Below are 18,198 nucleotides of genomic sequence, written 5' to 3' on the forward strand. Positions count from 1 at the left end.
GAAAAAAGGATGACCGTAGGCAATCCCCTTTCAACAAATGCCAGAATTGGGATTTCACTTTCCCAGAAAGATATTTCGGAGCCTCTCATCTGCCTCTCGCCCACACGGACACCCCCGGATTCACACCGAGCACCCGTGGAAACTCCCCCGTCCCTCAATCCTCCTCAAAAACCAGCTCGAGTCTGATGAGCGAATCCCACCCACGTTCCCACGTGGAAAACAGAGCTTCCGAGGTCCGGGCTGCTTATCGGAGCTGCCTCGCTCGGTTGGATTTTGCTGTTAATTACAAGCGCATCGCTGAAACTTCACCTCATCGATAAATCAGGTTAAAGATGCAATAAACGAGGTTAAAATCCTGTGTATGGCGCGGTAAGCATTCCCTATTATTAGGCAAAGGGAAAGGTTTCGAGCAGCAAAGGCAAGGTATGGGAGGTGAACCGGGGCCACGCTCCACTGAGCTAAATCTGCAGAGCCTTCCCTCCTGTGCTTCCAAAGAAATCCAGGCTGGATTTCCACAGAAGCAAGAGGCCAGACTGGCAGTAACGAGGACGTCCTGGGCGATGTCTCGGCGGTGACCGTCCTCTCCTCACCCCCCGCACGCCGGTCCCGCGAGTTGTTTGTCTGCGCTCTCCGTTTGTCATCCCCTCTCCAAGAGCACATGAGTCAGCTGCGCCGCAGATGCTGCTGATAACAAGCACACTCCGTTTGGGAATATCAGCAACCCCGCAGAACAAAGACGGCGAAAAAAATAAATCCCCCACCGCTGACTCCCAATCGACTGTAAGTGCCAGTAAGTGCCTGGTAAATGTCACCGGCTTCGCACTTTGTATAAACACCCGTGTTCGAACGGGCCACGTTAACTCCTCAGTTTCTGCCACACCGGGGGCACAAACCTCAGGAAAGGGCAGCGACCGAGTGGCACCTTCAGTGTGTGCTGAGTTAGTTCTGCTCCGACAACTACCAGAAGGAGCAAAAAGGAGATATGCAACTTACTTCCACACGGCAATATTACACAGGCTGGGTTTGTGCTATGTGTGATTTGCCAGAGCAGCAAAAGCGCAGCAATTAGAGTTCACGTGGACTCGGCACAGCGGAGCTGGAGCCCAAAGACCTGCGGCTTTGCTCTGGCAAAGGGGTCACCGACTGGAGGTGCTCTGCTTTGGAACTGGTTTACCATAACAGGATGAAGCCAGATAAAAGGAAACACTTCAGCGCATGTAAGTAACCCCACTAAATAAAGCTCTGCGTGATGAAAAAGCCGCCAGCTTGAGCGCTGACCGAGCTGCGCGGCCCTGGCTGCGCCGCCGCCGTCTCCCCGCAGCCCGGGCAGGTTGCGACGCTGCTGTCCGGCACAGCTGGGGAATCAGCCTGTTATTTACAGAGAGAAAACCAACAGAAAAAGCACAGTGACGCGGTTCATAGCGCAGCCTGTCCTGAGCAGGGACCAGCCTGGGAGCCAACGAGCAGCAGCTCGTGCCAAATTGTTCCTCGGAACACTCACAAACCGGCTCTGCAGAACCGGCAGCGCCACGTAGGCAAACACCGCAGGTGGAGAGCTCCTCGGCTCGCACGAGGTTGTTGTTTTAACCTTCCCGATTCAGATTGATTTGCACGTTGTGCATTTTGAAGCCACGGACTTAAACAAAGGAGGAGGTCGATAAAAACGCTCAGTGCCTTTATCTGTACAGCCCAAAGATCCATCACGCGAAGCTGCTCGTCCTGGGACGAGGAACCTGGCGAGAAACCGGCCGGTCCAGCTGGGCCACGGCTACTGGGTTTATAATTTCTAAAGCTCCAGGACTTATAATGATTTGAGGCTCTTCCCTTATCACCGCGGATCTCGCCCGTTCCTCCCAACAGGAAAGCACCGGACAACCCTCGGGCTATTTTCACCCTCTGCTGATGAATGCAAACAACTCTTAATTAAAAGCACCGGCGTTAAGTCTCATTTAAAAGAGGCAGAGCCGGGAGTGTAGCACACTTGAGTCACCCAGCAGGTTGTACGTACCACCAGAAGCAACCCTGCAGTTCTGCTCATTCTCCTTTCCAAATAATTGGTATTTATGATAAATGGCCGCGCTGCTCTGGGCGCGTTTGGCAGCGGGACCCCTGGTTCTCGTGTCACCCTGTGCCTGCTTGTCCAGGACGCCCCTTCTCGCACAACCGAGCCGCGGGCATTCGAGTTGTGCTGGGTGTTTGCGGGTCCCACACCAGCCGTGGCCTCTGGGAACGCACAAAACAACCCGCAGACAAGACAAGTTGTTAAATCAGATGCTTGCAAAAGCATCCGGAGCTACGATCCCGCAAAGACGCTGGACATGGGGTCTCAAAGGCAAACTAATTATAAACTTCTCTTAATAGCACGTGAAAGCAAACGACTCCTTTGGCGAAGATGAAGAGCCCCAGGCCTGTTGAACTGAGGGCAACACAAACGCTTTGGCAAAGCAAGTGTCTCTAAAACACCAGATATGTCTTGGCCATGGGAAACAGGGCTCAGCATCTAATTTATGGCCTCGCTAACAATGTGGGAAACTCATTATAAGAAATGAACAACTGAGGTGTCGCTCGCCACCTCCTGCCGATCCCAACAAGCCCCGTCTTAAGCTGATTCCCATCCCCTGGGAAGGGAAATATCCCCACGGGTTGATCAACAGCTCCTCCGACTCACAGCCCCGTAGGCCGAGCTTTCCAAAGCCGGCTGGGCTCCTTAAGCCGAGCCTGTTGGCCTGGGAACGCTGTTCCGAGCCGCTCTCCCCCAGTAACGCGTTTCCCAGATGCGACGCTCAAATGGGACCCGGCCAGACGCCCGTTCCGACGCCGACACCTGCGAAAGGCCGTGGGAACGCAGCGGCCGCTGCCCCAAAGGCAGGGAAACGCAAAGAGGTGTCGGTTCACCTACAGAACCAGCAGCAAAACCCACAGAGAGAAACCGAAAGAGCGATGGGACACGAGAGATCCCACCAGCAAAACTAAACGTGCTGTGCGGCGCGGCTGCAACCGCAGCAACTCGGTTATACCCATCAAGTATTCCACATCATTCCAAGCTGTAATCGAGCAGATTTTAGGGGTCAATCACACTCTCACAGCCCCACGATCATCCCGGTGAGACACGGGGGATGAGGGGACAGCCCTGACTGCGTCCGGGACACCGACCCCTCCATCAGTTCTCTCCTCTTCCACGGCTCAGCAGGTGCGATTAATAGGACGTAATGAACTCGGTGCTCCCGGGGTGCGAACGTCCCGCTGCAGCTCATGGAAAAACAACACAAGGTGCGCTCACATCGCTCATTTTCATCCCAATATCAAATTAACACCGACAGTGTCAAGAGGCACACGGAAAGGAAATAAAATGACAATCGCAGCATCTCAAGACACCGCGAAAGAGCCTGAAATCCGAACAAGGAGGGAGAAAGATGTTGCCCCAGATCTTTTCTTTGACATAGTAAACTGCGATTATCTCAGTTATACTAAAATAAGTCACACACGGGCTGCCGTGACCTCACATTTTCCCCTACTGCAGGTTGCTGATGGTGCCTGATTAAAAGCACCCAGGGCTTTTGCACACGCTGCAGAAATTCGATTCTTAGAAAAGCGTTTTGAGGGAAGGGAAGGTGCTTCGTAAGGCTGTTTGGAGACAGAAGGGACATCAAAGAGCGGCCATCGCCGCCAAATTACAGACTGCGGGGCAAAATGTGATAACTCAGCTGCCAGGGGACAGCAGAGGGACCTCGGGAAGAGTTTTGCACTAAGTGCTGCTGGACAAGCGTCTAACAAAGCGCTTTGAGCACCTGAGTTCAAATTAGAAGCGGAGAACTCTAAGTCCTATTTCAAACGTAATTGAACTCTGAGCAGGGGCTGTAACATTTGGAAGTGTTTCTTTTTAATACGAGCACCAGAGATAAGGCACAAATTCACCTGACCGGCAAATCCTTTGCAGGAGTTCACTGTCATTCCACCCACCGCGAGGGCTCACATTTGAGCATTTCAAACCCACCAAATATTTTCTAAGGCGCATTCATCGTTAGCAGGGAGCTCGCCAACAATAAAACCTGCTCAAAACAACCCCAAGGTTTGAATTACGGCTTCTCCGAAAAGCCCGCGTGCTGTGTTTGCGGATGAGTAACCGGTTCTGCTGAACAGGAGGTTTTACTACACAAAACGAGCAACTTGGACTCTGCAGCCGGGCCATAAAACCCGCAGCCCCAGAGCCGCGTCCCCTCCTGCAAACACCCGACCCCGAGGGGCGCAAACCCCACATCTGACTTTCTGCCTTTGGTTTTTAAAAGGAACCGGGATTCTTGGGGACGGCTCCAAAATCCTTCTCGCTGCTCCTCGTGCCAAAGGGTGACAAGTTTGGGTGGCTCCTGACAGACCCGGGCTTCCCAAAGCTCACGTCCCGCTGGCTCCATCCCAGCAAACATTTGCGCTGATTCAAGTTTCAGAAGAAAGAATAAAGCTTTATTGGAAAGAACTGTTTGGATGCTCAGCTGCTATCCCATAAAAAAAAATCAGCAGTTCATTTGGTTTCAGCCACCTAAAGCAAAATGACGAGCAGGGTGGGTTTGCAGAGGCAAAGCCTCGTTAAAGCCGTTTGGGTGACTCATGCTTTTCTTTTTCCCCCACACCGAAACCGGTGAGAAAGGGCAGCTGAGGAATCTGCCTTTTGTTTCCACCCTTCACCAGGATGAAGAGCTCCGTCCCCTGGGCTCCCCGCGCAGCGCGGACGGCGGCGGGCGGGACGTTGGCACCAGCGCCGTGTTTGCCGAGCGGGGAGAGGAGAAGCGGAGGAATTCCTGGCAGCGCGGCCGCTCCCGCTGGCGTCGCTCCCGGCTCCGGCGCCGCTTTATAAGGACATCGCTGGGGTAACGCCGCCCGGCCTCACCTCACCCAGGGGGTTTGGGTTCCATCGCAGGTGTTCTGCAAAGTTATTCTTAGTGGGTAGAGAAGCGAAGCCGCCCCTGGGTGGGGGTTACCTGCGGGACACCAAAACCACCTTGAGATCTGCCGAGGAAATTAAAAGCTCGCTTAAGGTGGGAGCGACGGAAGCCAAGACCAGAAAAGGCCAAAGAACAGCGCAGGAGATGGAGGTTCAAGGAGCTCCCGGTGTGGCTGATGTAATAGGGTTAAATCACGCTGTTAATGGTCAGATTGCTGCTGGGACGCTGCCAAGCGCCCGGAATCGATGACATTTCATCATGCGGCTCCGGTAACATCCAAACGGGTGCTTTGCGGGGAAGGTTCAAGCGGGTTTGTTTGCGCCGGGGGTGCCCGGTTCCTCCACGTGGATGATTTACTGGCCGCGGCCTCACGGTTACACAAAGTCCACACTAACAAAAACCCTCTTATGTCTAGTTTTCCAAAAGCAGAATTCCCTGGTGCCTCCAGCCTGGGGTTCAACTAAACTCAGGATTATATCAAGGCGTTGAGGAACGGGATGAGTTGTATTTTGGGGATGGTTTGGCTCTTTCGCTCCAGATAAAGGTTGGTCCGACCTGGATTGCCCATTCCCATCACATATTTCCCATAATAAATCAAGCTGAGGAAAGCAACAGGTAGATGTGCATCGGGTTTAGAGGCACAGCGCCCAAACTAATTGCTAATTTGGCTTTTATGAGCCACTTTTGCACACACCGTTTTCCCCGTGGAGTCTCTGTGTAAAACTGGCAGGAAAGCTGAATTCTAAGGAAAGAACAGCTCACGTACGAACACGGAGACGAGAAACCCAAAACAGACATTTCTCCAGCCTAAACTGCCATCCAAACTTAAAAAAGCAACTTTCCTTCCACGTTTTTAACTGAAATAGCTGAGTGCCTAACAAGCAAACTGCAACCGCCTTTACTCAACCGAATGGCATTTGAGGATTCCAGATGAATTCCGGTGAAGTGCAGCAAAAAGCGACGGAAAGTTGCCAATATCCATTTGATTTTCATAAGTATGAGCGTGGTTCGCAGTGCCAGAGGGTGGGGGTTGTATGTACAGCTAATCAAGGTGTCTGGGAGCTTAAGTGACCTGGAGACAGTTCTGGGATTCGGAATTTAAACAAATAGGAAGCAAATGAGGAGGAATGTTGGCCTCAGGGCCGAGGAATGCGAACCCTGCAAGGGAACAGTGTCTGTGCGCCCTGAGATCAGCTGCAAACCGGGGAAGCTCCTGCTGTTGGCCACTTTTGCACATATCTATACTTTGAAAAACCAGACAAAGAACAAGCCAACCTGTCTGTCCTGCAAGTTGAAAGCACAAATTCAGCGAGATTCAGATGAGAGACTGAAGGCTTTCGCACTAGAAAGTTAGAAATCAATGACAGGAACAAGGGATTGTGCACCTGAACCCCCTGCACCCCCTCGGCGATCTGCGTCTCAAACAGACCCAATCGCACGGCCGGAAGGGTCGATTCCCCTTCTTGTCTGCAGGATCCCGCAGGTCTGAACACAAGCAGGGCTTCCTATCTCACTAGAAAATAAAAGGTTGTGTTTAAAAAGCACCATAAGCGTTTTTGCACGTGGATAGAAAAGCGCTTCAGCAGCTCTGGGCTTCGAAGAATTCATTGCAAGGCAGAGAAACGGGGCTGAGCTTCGGCCAGCGCGGGGCTGCGTGTGATGTGCGAGCACCTGCTTGCCCAAAAACAACCCCAAATCGCATTTGATACGACCTGCGCCATCGATGCCACCGTATTGTCTTGTTAACAGTGATGGGGAACGTCTGGCACGTCTGTTGGCGCCTCACGCACCAAAACAAATGTCAGGTTGGCTCGGCCGTGGGTGTTGTGCAGTCGAGCTCCTCCATCCTGCAAACACCCCAACAGCGAAACCTCAGCTCTGCGGCTGGAAACCACCGCCAGGAGATATTCACACCCACCTGGAGTCCGCGTGTTTCAAAGAAAAGGCTGATTTAACGATCCAGTTTGGCAAAGGAACAGAGCAGCGGTTTGTCCCAAACGTCAGGGACCCCCTTTTTCCATCCTGGATCTCCAATGTTCCTCGGCTGCGTCCCTTCCAAATAAAACCCGTATGGTTGTCTCGGGTCACAGCGCAGGGGAACCCCGTTGTGTTTGCTGAGCCGTGGGGAGGAGAAGCCCCCGGCGACACCGTGGGCACGCAGGGGAGCGCGTGGGAGGGCAGGAAGGACGGCAACCAGCGCTGACTCAGCACCGCTCACCCCCTCGCCTTATCTCCCATCATTACACACCAAAAAGTTACAATACACTTTCGAAATGAGCAGGCGGGTTGGGGATGGGTTACGGAACGCTGCGGGGAGCGGGCAGGGGCTTTAACTCCTGCGAGTCGCCCAGAGCGCCGGTGGATGGGGAGGATGCGAAGGGTGAATCTCAGTCCTGGTGTCCCCATCAGCCGGAACGCCCGGCTCCGCACACACCGCGGGCTGCGCTGGGCTGTTGTTTCCCCTGAAAATAGCTCAAAAATCATCTTTAAACAGTTAACTCTGCCCCAAAGCAAACTCAGTAAAACAGGAGTGAAGTTGCAGTTTTAAAAATACAGACTTTTCCCCACTTAGGTAAGGAATAGAAACACGGGCGGCGCTGGGCAAACAGAGACCACCGGGAGAGCGCCGGCAAAACCCCCGCTCGCCTTGCTTTTCCATTATTTAATATTAGGTATTTATGACCCACTCTGCAGCGCGTTCAAGCTAATTCCCAGAAAATCACGTGCCCGCGCTGTGAATTGAAGATTAGGAGGCTTCCAATGTTTTCTCGAGAAGTGATGTGATCACAGCACTTTGAAAATCTGCCGTCTTGGTTGGCTGCCAGACACTGACCCGACGAGCGTCTTATTAAACCTCCAGTCATCTCTCCCCAGCTATTTGTGTCAAACCGTGTGCTCTGAGGCTCAGAGAGTCCAAAGCAACATCAGACTGGGGGCAGGAGGACAGATATTAGTGCCAGAACCACATTATAAAGCATTTGAAGAAATACTAAGTGCTCAGAAATTAGTGCTTGTGTAACAAGAGCCTCTCTGGTCTAAGGAATAAGTCAGCAGCCATCAGGCCTGAAAGGCTCATTTAATTTCTCTTTGATCTGTGCCATGATGTGATGTTTAATAGAAACCTATGGGCGGCCTGCAGTGATGAGGACAATGCTACCGGGGAGGTTTAGATTGGATATTAGGAATAGTTCTTCCCAAAAAGGGCTGTTGGGCATTGGAACAGGCTGCCCGGGGCAGCGGTGGAGTCACCATCCCTGGAGGGGTTTAAAAGGCGTTTAGACGAGGTTCTCAGGGACATGGTTTAGTGCTGGAGTTGGGTTATGGTTGGATTCGATGATCCTGAGGGTCTCTTGCAACCAAAATGGTTCTGTGATTCTTTGCACAACACCAGCTCTGTGTGCAGGCTGCCTCTCCCTGCCGCTCCACATCTGGACAGCTGCCGCTCCACATCTGGACCCATCAGCTCTCTGCAAGGAAAAACCCCCGTGCCAAGCGGGCACGGCTGCCCAGAGCTGCCCAAAGCGCCTCGCTGCACATTTCTGTACGAAACAGCACCTTATTTAGACACTTTGGAAAACATCGCAGAGGACACCGTGGCTGGGAATCCGCACAGTGGGCGTCGACACGGGGTTACCTAACGGGAGAAGAATCCCGTCTGTCAGTGAGTCTAGACTGTGGTGCTGAATCCAGGGCGGACCGAGGAATCTCCCGGCCAGAAATAACCCGGGGCGCGGGCAGGGCGCTGCCACCCCCCACCCGGCCGGCGGAAACCCCGCTTTGGGGGGCACCTCGGGGTGGGGGCTGCTCTGTGGAGCTGGGCTGGGGGCGACGGGTGAAATAAAACCATCCTCCTGCTTGCAAAACTCTCTGGGGAGACCCGCGAGGGCCCTGCGGAGCTTCACTCCGCTCTCAGCCGCAATTAAAGCCGTGGTAGCACGACAGTCGATTTTATTATCATCTATATGCATTTTTTAATATGAAAAGGCCACTGCACAACAACAGCTTTCACATTTAAGCTACTCCAGAGGTTTACGTGGCTTAACAGAGACCTCTGCAGCTCACAGCAGCTCACTGCAGGCGTGCACTCCAGACGCGGTTTTTCCTGCTGAACTGGGTTTTAGAAGATAAGATGCCCCAAAGGCGCAAAGGTGGGTATTGCAGCACCATTCCCACCTCCAAACGCCTCGCCGGGACACACGGACACTCGGAACCACCGGTCTCGGCTGCTTCGAGCAGCTGCAGCAGAACCGTCACCCCTCAGCCTCTGCCCGACTTTCCCTGCTGCCCCCAAGCAGCCTGACCCACATCACCCCAAAACCCCAGTGGGGGTGCCAAACGCCTCCAAAAACACACACTCAGCCTCTTTCCCCTTCATTCCGACGGGTACACTAATAGAAGCAACGCTCTTCTTTGAAATACAGCACCTTTGATCTAAAGATAATCCATCTCCAGGACAAGCACGTGAACGAGAGACCGTTCTCAGCTCCTGTTTGGCGTCTCACCGAGCTCCAGCTCCTTGCCCTTGCAGGGATTTCACGCGTGGGACGGGAAATCTGGGGTTTCCAGGCGTTGTACCAGTTTAAATCTTATTTAAATATTGTATTTGGGGCCACACAGGAAAACAACAACACAGACAAACGGATCTGAAACTTTCAGAACAACGCTGCTCTGAGATTTATTTACTGTCTGCTCTGAGATCACACGAAGCTCTAGGGCAATTTAAACCAGCGCAACTGCTATTTAACTTATTTCTTCTATAGAAAAGTCATGAGGATTTAATCACCAGGCTGCTTCATTAGCTGGAGATTACTAATTACAGGATTTGTTAGTCAGCACTACCAGATAATGTTTTAGTGTTGATTGTGTGCGTAGGGAAGATTGGAACTGACGATTTAATAATCTCAGTGGCATACAAGGCGATCGGCGAGAGCCGTCCTCGGCACCGCGGACACAATCACTGCGGCTGTCACACACTTCCACAAATAACAGTGAAACCGAACGGCACAGGACAAACACCTTAAATTACACGTTGTGCTCGAAGGGCAGGGAGGACAGGACGTTTGCAGCATCTAATGTTCCAGCACAGAGCAAACCCGCTGTCAAAACTGCTGCCGGTTGACACGCACGCACCTTCCGGCAAAGGCTCCATATAAAGGAAACTGAACTTCATCACCCAGCGACAGCGGCTGCTTCCCTGCTCCCCACACAAACCTCACACCTCCCAACCAGGAGGGACAGAGATTTCCCCCCCAATTAACGAGGTAAATTGCTGTTACATAACGAGCAGAACGTTGCTCCACGTGGGCAGTGAGTAATCACTGGCCGGAGCACGACGAGTCAAACCCGAAGAGCATCGCGCAGCCCAGCAAACACGGCGGCGGCGTTTTCCTGCTGGAGCAGCAGGGAAAACTTATCCAGCGATGGAAGGAGAATTAACGAACAAGACTGTGAGTCTCCCAAGGGTAGAATTGTCCTCACTCACCTCCCTCCTGCAGCGGAGCAGCTGTGGCTACCGTCCCGCAGGCTGCGCTGGCCACAGGGCACCCGGCTCCGGCTGCTTCTGGAAAGGGAACGAGAATTCGGGAGCTCTACCACTGATACACTAAACACACAGTGCGTGATTAACAAACTTTAATTTGGAATAATACACCCTCCTCCATTGACCGCGGGTTATCACAGCGATATTTACTCCAACAACCGGTGTCCTAAGGAAGGTGCCGCACTCACTGTGGCTCAGTTGCTGGTTTTTACTGGTGCCAATTTTGCACAGCAAAGAACTCAATGTCTCAGGTATGTTTGGAAATTAACCTTTTAATTTTATAATGTTTCCAAGCACATCTTTATTTGGCACGGAACCTGCTTCCCTTTGTTTTTATAAATAACACGCGTGACCTGGGGACATTTTGGCCACTGAACCTGCGGGACCTGAAACCGGAGATAAGCAAGGAGAGGTCGCTTAAATATCCTGCTCTAGATCTCAGTCTGACTATTGGATTATGCTGGGAGAGGCGTTTGCACCTTTTTATTTTAAGAGGGAACGCTGTGAAGTTGTGTTTCAGCAAAGCAGCACCAAGAAGGAGAAATAAAGGTCTAGGGATAAGCTGGGCTGAAGAAAGCATTAAAAACACCCTGAGAAAGCCAAGTTCCTGCCGTGCGGGACGTCCCCTTCCTGCTTACCAGTAAGTCATTGCTCAACCCGGGAGCTGGGGAGCCGCTCCAAGAGCCCCGCGCGGTGAAACCCAACCCCGCTTGTTTGCTCCGCTCGCCGCCCGAACACAAACAAGTTGTTTCTTTCAAGGAGTAAAACCCACGTCATTCAGTCTCCCGCGGGTTTTAGGCCGCGGCTCCTCTTGCCCCTTTCACCTCGGTAGTAAATCAAAGGGTGAGGAGCTGCACTCTTGCCAAAGGAATAACTTTGAAAGAAACTAAAAACATCCCAATTCTCACAGTTCTCACAAATACCATGTTCCCAACACGAGTGGCAAATGCCGGCTGTGCACAGAAACACGGAGGGGAGAGGAAGAGAAAGAGCCTTGCTATGAAACAGGAGAGCGGGAGCTCCTCCCCAGCCCCGAGGAGGCATTTCCAGCCTCTCCATGCAGGACCGGGCAATAAACCTCTAGAGAAACGGGGTGCAAGGGGCGGTGTGGGGAACTCCAGCCTCAGTGAGTCAGGCTGCTCGGCAGCCCTTTCCATACGGCCTTTGGTAAGGGAAATAAATGAAGATGACTTTCCCGATATCCTGCTAACTGCTGGAAAAGGTGAACGCGCCCCCGCGCCCCAGAGGCCGCGCCAAGCGGGGCTCACCACAATATCTTTATTCATATTGTCCCTTGAGCTTTGTTAATGCAACTGCAGTCCTGATCGCTCTTCCCTTTTGTTTTCCAAGCAACACGGGACTCCTAGACAGCCTTTTGGTTTGTTTTTTTTCCAATCAGTGGCCATTTTAAGAGCAGCCTGGCTTTTGTGCAGGCACCGCTATGTGAAGACTATTCCAGAAGCACAGCAGAGGTCTCTGCAGCTGGATACAGCCCCCGGGTGCCAGCTCGGAAACGCCCCGAACTGCCCATTACCAGCAGCATTTCTCCTGCACAGGCTTTAGAACCGGCGCTTGGGACACGAGGAACAGTTTGCAGCAGGGGAAAAAACACAAGCCAACAAGTTTCCAGCTGAACACAAGACCATCTTTGGCTTTCCGCAGAAACGAGCCTTTTGTTTACAGCCCCGCAGAACCCGACTCCAGGGATTCTCGCTCCAAGAGGGAAAACAAGCCTGACCTCAGCGTGCTGGAATAAACTCTGCCCCCTCCTTCCTTCCACGCTTGGCCCAGTGCAAAGGTAAAGAACACGATATCCAGCAGCATGACCCAGCAGAGCGTGACCGCACACGCTGCCGGGTACTGACAGCAAAAACAAGAGCGCTGGGAGCCAAGGAGGTGAAGCGACGTGGGGCTGCACCGGCCAGCACTGCCCGGCTGGCAAAAGGGCTTCGGGAAGCCAGGCGGTGCCAGGATGCGGACACAGCGTTTGCTGTTCAGCACGTTCCTCTCCGGGCCATCTCCCACCTGCAGCGTTTCCTACACGGTCAATAATCGGGCAGCGATTTCCTCCGGCACTCGCCGGCAACAAAGGGTTTGTTGCGTGAGACTCCGGGTGGCCCTACCATTCCCCTTAGAAACAGCGACTCGTCATAGGAAGTTGTCGCACCGATGTTTGGAAAAAAACCCCTGGGTGTATTTGGACCTTGTTGACCTGCGGCCTGTTTACGGTGCTGCCCAGAACCCCCCGCTCAAGCTGTGCCAACATGCAAGTCCCAGCACTTTCAGAGATGCCTGGAAGCGAGTGTGGGCAGCACGGCGGGGAATTCCTTCCCCAGCTATCTGGAAGAGGCAACAGTTGGTAATGCAAAGCACGTCCCGGGGCCGGAGCCGGCAGCTGCCGCCGCTCCCTCCACAGCTGGAAGGATCCCAGCCCCGCAGAAGCCCAGGAGCTGTGGGACGGTGCCTGCACGAGGGCATTTCCACCGGGATCTTGGAGCTCAGCGGCACGAGGAACCCGCCGTACGTCCCTCCAGCACGTCCCCGAGCTGGCGATGCCATCGGCTGCCCCAGCTGTGATGAATAAAGGGTTCTGTGAAAAGATGGGAGGGAACTTGGGGATCCAAGACTCAAAAACTCATCGTTTGGTAGCGAGCGGCTGCTAACGGTGCTACGAGTCGTCAGGATTTCTGAAGAATGCTTGAATGGGTGGCAAAGCACAACAATCAAAGATGCTGCACTGATAGAGTGAACAAGACGCTACCACCTCCGCAAGTCGATGTGCAATGGGCCTGACAAAGTGACCTGGGGCTTTAAAGTATGAACTAGAGAATATTGCATTTGCAGAGGCTCTAGAGACCCGCTCCAGCCTGCAACCTGCTCGCTGTGCTGGCAAAGATTCCGAGCACTAAAGAGCGAGCTCAGGCCTTTTAGAAAAACCAGAGCCGGTCAGCAAACCACTTGTGCAGGACATTCCCATTCCAGAAGGGAGCTCTGCTCCGGATGGGTTGAAAAACACACAGATTAGGTTCTTAGGGACATGGTTTAGAGGTGGAGCTGGTGTGAGGTTAATGGTTGGACTCAATGATCTTAAAGGTCTTTTCTAATCAAAACTGATTGAGCAGGGCTGCCGTGGAGCTCTGGCCTCAGCACCACGAGGTGACACAGAACAGCTCATGGAAAATGAAGCTGTCAAACCACAAAAGGCTCCTCGTGAGATGCCCGATGGATCCTGAACCAATGAACTCGGGCACTGTTACACGCTGCACCACGGGGTTCAATTAAAGCGTTACCAGCAGGTACTGCTGACCGACAGATAACGAACAGACACCGAGATGCATCAGCACGAGACCGTGATTCAGAGCAGGGCTGTAATTACCAGGTAATGACAGTGTGATGCGTCTTCTCGCTGCGGAAAACAGGGCGCAGACTACACCAGAAGTTCAGGTTCCCCCGGCGCTGGGGTGGTAGTGAAGTCAGGGGAGAGAAACGCGTTACTGAAGGTGAAGTTGCTCAGGTCACGCTCGACATTAAATAACCTTAATAGGATAACCAACGCCAGGCTTAATTCTGCTGTTAAGTACTCCAATAGTAAGCAAAACATCTTGGTCCAATCATAGACGTTGCCACGTCTCTAAAAATACACACCTATAAATAGTAAATCGCCATCAAACAATCGCATCTGGGCAACCAACGCAAAACATCCACAGTAAAGAGAGCTTGTAAAGTTTAACTTTTCCCTATTCGCTCCTCCGAGGGACGAGCAGCCGCTTTTTCCCTTGTCCACGGAGCTCCTGCCGTTTTCCAGCAGGCGGCCCAGGAGTTGTGCTGCGGAACATTTGCTTTTGGAAGCAAAGCCCGGCTGCGCAGTCGCTGGGCTCTCTGCTCCGCCAGCTCGCTCCGGAGCCTTTTGTAAGCCCTAAAAAGGGAAGGCTCGGAGGACAGGCAGCAAAAAGGGTCTTCCCGGCGTCCTGCAGCGCTTCACACCTCAAGGGACCGACGCTCGGAGCTCGAAAGCCGCAGCTTTCGCTCCCCAAACTCAGAAGAGAACGCAGACAGTGGCGAGGGATTGGGAAGGACGGTGACCGCACCGCCACCCGTTCTGCTCGGGCATCATTGCTCCTCTGAGCAAAAGAGGAAAACGTTGCAAAACAACCTTGCAGACGGCAGCATCCCACCTGCAAGAGTTCATTCTTTAAATGAACGGGACAAACCTTATCCTTCAGTAAATATCTGGGGTTACAACTCCGCTTAGCGGTGTCTCTTCCAAGATGTGAGAGAGCCAGTAACACGCTCAGGACACCAGGCCATGGAAATAACAGCACTAACTGAGATATTTTTAGACATTGTTACTTATGGGATGCCAATTTCCTGAAGCTGTTTGGAAAATTCAGTTTTTAAAAATGTACAAACACTAATAGGACAAAAATGTGCTATGGCAACAGCCTGGGAGATGCACTAGATATGTGTCTGGACTTTCCAAAAAATCACCTTTTCCTCCTTTTGGAGGAGAGATTAAGAATAGCAACCACAAAATCAAAAAATCTGTATGTCTGCAGGAAAAACAAGGTTTGTTTCTAGAGAAAGTTCATTCCTAAAGAAATAAATCTCCAGTTTTAGCAAACACCTCCAGCTGCTGCAGACGATCAAAGCAATGACAACCCGCTGCTCCGCTCCAGGGACGCTGAGCTTTAACATCATTGCATTAGCCCAGTGCCTCCACCGGGCAAATGAGCAACACAAGGAGCTTTTATGTCACTGACAACCTCCTAAAAATTGAAGGAATTTTAAAACGGACACCAAGGGAACAACTGCTGGAAACAGGAAGAGGTGGAAGAGGATCCGGCCGGAGCAGCGAGGGAGAATCCAGCGCTGTAAATGCCAGAGCGCAACGCGGATGGGGTGCTGAGGCTTGGAATTCTTCGAGTGCCGCTATAAAAACGCGCAGGCATTTGCTGTTAAATATTATGACAAGCAGCTGAACGGCGCAAAGCGGAGCTGTTTTCATAGGCTGCCCCAACGACCCGGGAGCTGTTCGGTAAAACAAACGCTAAAAATCAACAGGCTGACTTCACTAAAAACAACACGCACACAAAGAATATGAATTAGCAGCAACGGGACGTTCCCTTTCCTACCAGACAGGAAAAGTTCGCTTGGTTCTGCCGTGAAAGCGAGAAGGGAAGAAGAAAAAGGTCTTGGGGAAGGATTTAGAAGCGAGGTTAATAGTTGTGTTTGAAATGGGGATGTTTCTCCTGGGATACGTTTTTATCTCAAAGGTTATTTCAATGTGCTTTCATGTTATACAAGTGCCCTTGTCTTCTAGCGGCTATCACGCGATTTCCTGCAGTCAATTAGTAAAAAGCCTTAATGAACCGTGGGAAATGGGGTGCTCTGGATAATCAGTGATTTCTAGGCCAGGGCGGCCCCATCCCTGCATAGAAATGGCTTAAAAAGGAGAAAAAACAAAGCCAAGTGGGCTGGGGAGAGATGCATCCTCAGTACTTCAAAAATCCTGCCTCTTAGTGAACAAAGATTCGCTTTGGAGATGGAGATCGGCCGGATCATTTCCTGTTTGGTGCCCTAAGGCAAAACATGACAGTGTAACAACCTCCGCTCCTTTGCCTTTTGTTGCTTTTCTCCCCAATTCCTTATGTTTCAAATTAGGTCTCCAGTTGACTCTGACTCCCGGCAAAGCTCAGCGCTGAACCCACGGCCACGTCCCCCTCCTGGAGGAGACGCCAAGTGCAAAAAGTAGGGCAAAGTGACGCAAGTGGGACAGACGGGACGTTTTTGTAGGAAAGTGAGGCAAGAGGAAGCGCGGCCGCGTCCCCACCGCCACTGGGGAAAGGACTGACGGTGGCGCGAGGATACACAGCTCCTAATACATTTGCTAACGAGTCTGCCAGTCAATTACTCATTTCAAACGGCTTCAGGGACTCGTGCTGTCTCAGCCTCCTGGAGACCAACGTGGTTCCTCAGATGCCGCCCGCAGCTGCAGGGACACAGTGCCCTCTCTTGGAGACTCCAAAACCAGCCCCAGGACAGCCGCTGAAGACCCAACACACTATTGGCTTCTCTAATTTCTGCCAAAGAGGCAAGTGAGAGGCAACAAGCGACTCCGGTAACGCTCCCCTGGTTGCTATTTTGCTTTGAGGAAGGAAGTGCGAACGCCTCGTGGAAGAGCTGCTCCTAAGGTAGGTCAGTTTTGACTAATAACCTTGAAGGTCCATTTATCAAGACCTGGAATGGCACGGTAGATAATGCATGGCACAAGTGTGTCTAGTCTGGAGAATATAACATACTGTTAGATGATACAGTGCTGTGGTAACGGTCATCACAGAAAAAGAATGTAAAGCATTCCAGCTTATAGGGGAGAGCTGCCTGTCAGTTTTCTGCGTGACCTGGCGGTAATTTCAGCCATTAACAGTGGTCAAAGCAGCTCTGAGCGCGCGGTCCCACCGCTCCCCCGTGGCACAGCCCCGCTTCGGGGAGCCAAGGACACGGGGACGTGGAGAACTCCCGGCTCCGTGCTGCGTGCACGTACCTGCTCGGAGCGCGCTCGCTCGCCTCCTCAGCACCAGGGCAGGAAAAGGACAGCTCTCCTAGGGAAGGAAACAGAGAGAGTTGTCAGCAATTAAAACGTTCCTGCAGGGAACGGCTGCCACCCCGAGCACCAGGCTTTGATCCAACCAGCTGAAGCACCTCACACCTATTTTTTTTTTCCCCTTTTCATGTAAGGAAGGCAGACACAGTAGCCATATGGCCACAAAGACCCTTTTACACCGACAGACACAGGCGCCGTTTTCTCCCTGCTTGAAGCCAGGCAGGACTTGGCTGTTACAGAACTATTTCAGTCCGAGGGACGTGTCACACGGACACAAGGATCAGCAGCTTCGCGGCTACAGTGCTCGGCTGCGCTCACTGCAATTTCATACGTGAGGCTGAAGGTGGCTCCATTGGCACAGACACCGTCCCCTCCTGCCTCCCTATGCGGAAAAAAACCCATCATTAGGCACACAAAGAACCAAGAAATATTCAGAATGCTTAGTCAGCCATCACTCACATGTTATTTGTCATACGCTGACAACGACAGTGCTGCCAAGGCAAGGGAGCAGTCACACACATGCATTATATATTTCTAAAGATGTGAGGCTGCGATAGAGGAGCTACGACAAAAGAAACGAGAGAAAAATCACCTGAGCAACTCAGGGGAGTCAAAGAGAAGAAAAGAACGACAAAGATTTAGCTGAAGAAAGGGAAGAGAAAGGCGTATCTGCAGCATTTCGGCTTTTTGTTCCTCCCCACAATGATCAAATTAAAAAGCCCACACGCTTAAATTAAGTACATGTTAAAGGGGAGCTGCAAATAGTCATTCAGAATCACTATTCAGGTTAGGAAAATTGCCGCATTGTATTCCTTTGTCAAGTGGCAGATAAAATCTGACAAAGAAAATGTGGAATTTGGACCCATCACACGAGAAGCAGAGAAGGAAAGTGGGGAAATCTCAGGTATGGGTTCACCAAGCTGGACCTAAGGAGCTCCGGCCCCACAAACACCACCCAGCAGGGCACAAGCGACAATGACAGGACGCAAACGGGGCCATGCAAAGATCCCAACGCTGTCCCCATGTCCTCACTGCAGCCCCAGCCCTAACGCTGCCCTCACACAAACACTTTGAATTTGGGGTGGTTTTTGTTGGAAACACAACATAAAAACCAGAACTCG

General features: G+C 52.1%; 1 protein-coding gene across 8 annotated transcripts in view; it reads right to left on the bottom strand.

Annotated features, from left to right (window-relative positions):
* GNG7 (G protein subunit gamma 7) overlaps positions 1-18,198 on the bottom strand; it is a 45,486-nt gene that overhangs the window by 17,947 nt on the left and 9,341 nt on the right. For 6 of the 8 annotated variants that reach the window (XM_082071808.1, XM_082071810.1, XM_082071809.1 and 3 more), the window contains exon 2: positions 17,018-17,075. The exons of 1 other annotated variant lie outside the window; for it this stretch is intronic. The gene's annotated coding sequence lies outside the window, so the exon portion shown is untranslated. Of the gene's footprint in view, positions 1-10,419; positions 10,498-17,017; positions 17,076-18,198 lie in introns of all 8 variants that reach the window. One more of the 8 variants, XM_082071815.1, reaches the window with a different exon arrangement.

The sequence above is a fragment of the Streptopelia decaocto genome (genome assembly GCF_964273445.1).
Source record: "Streptopelia decaocto genome assembly, chromosome: 24".
NCBI classification, from domain to species: Eukaryota; Metazoa; Chordata; class Aves; order Columbiformes; family Columbidae; genus Streptopelia; species Streptopelia decaocto.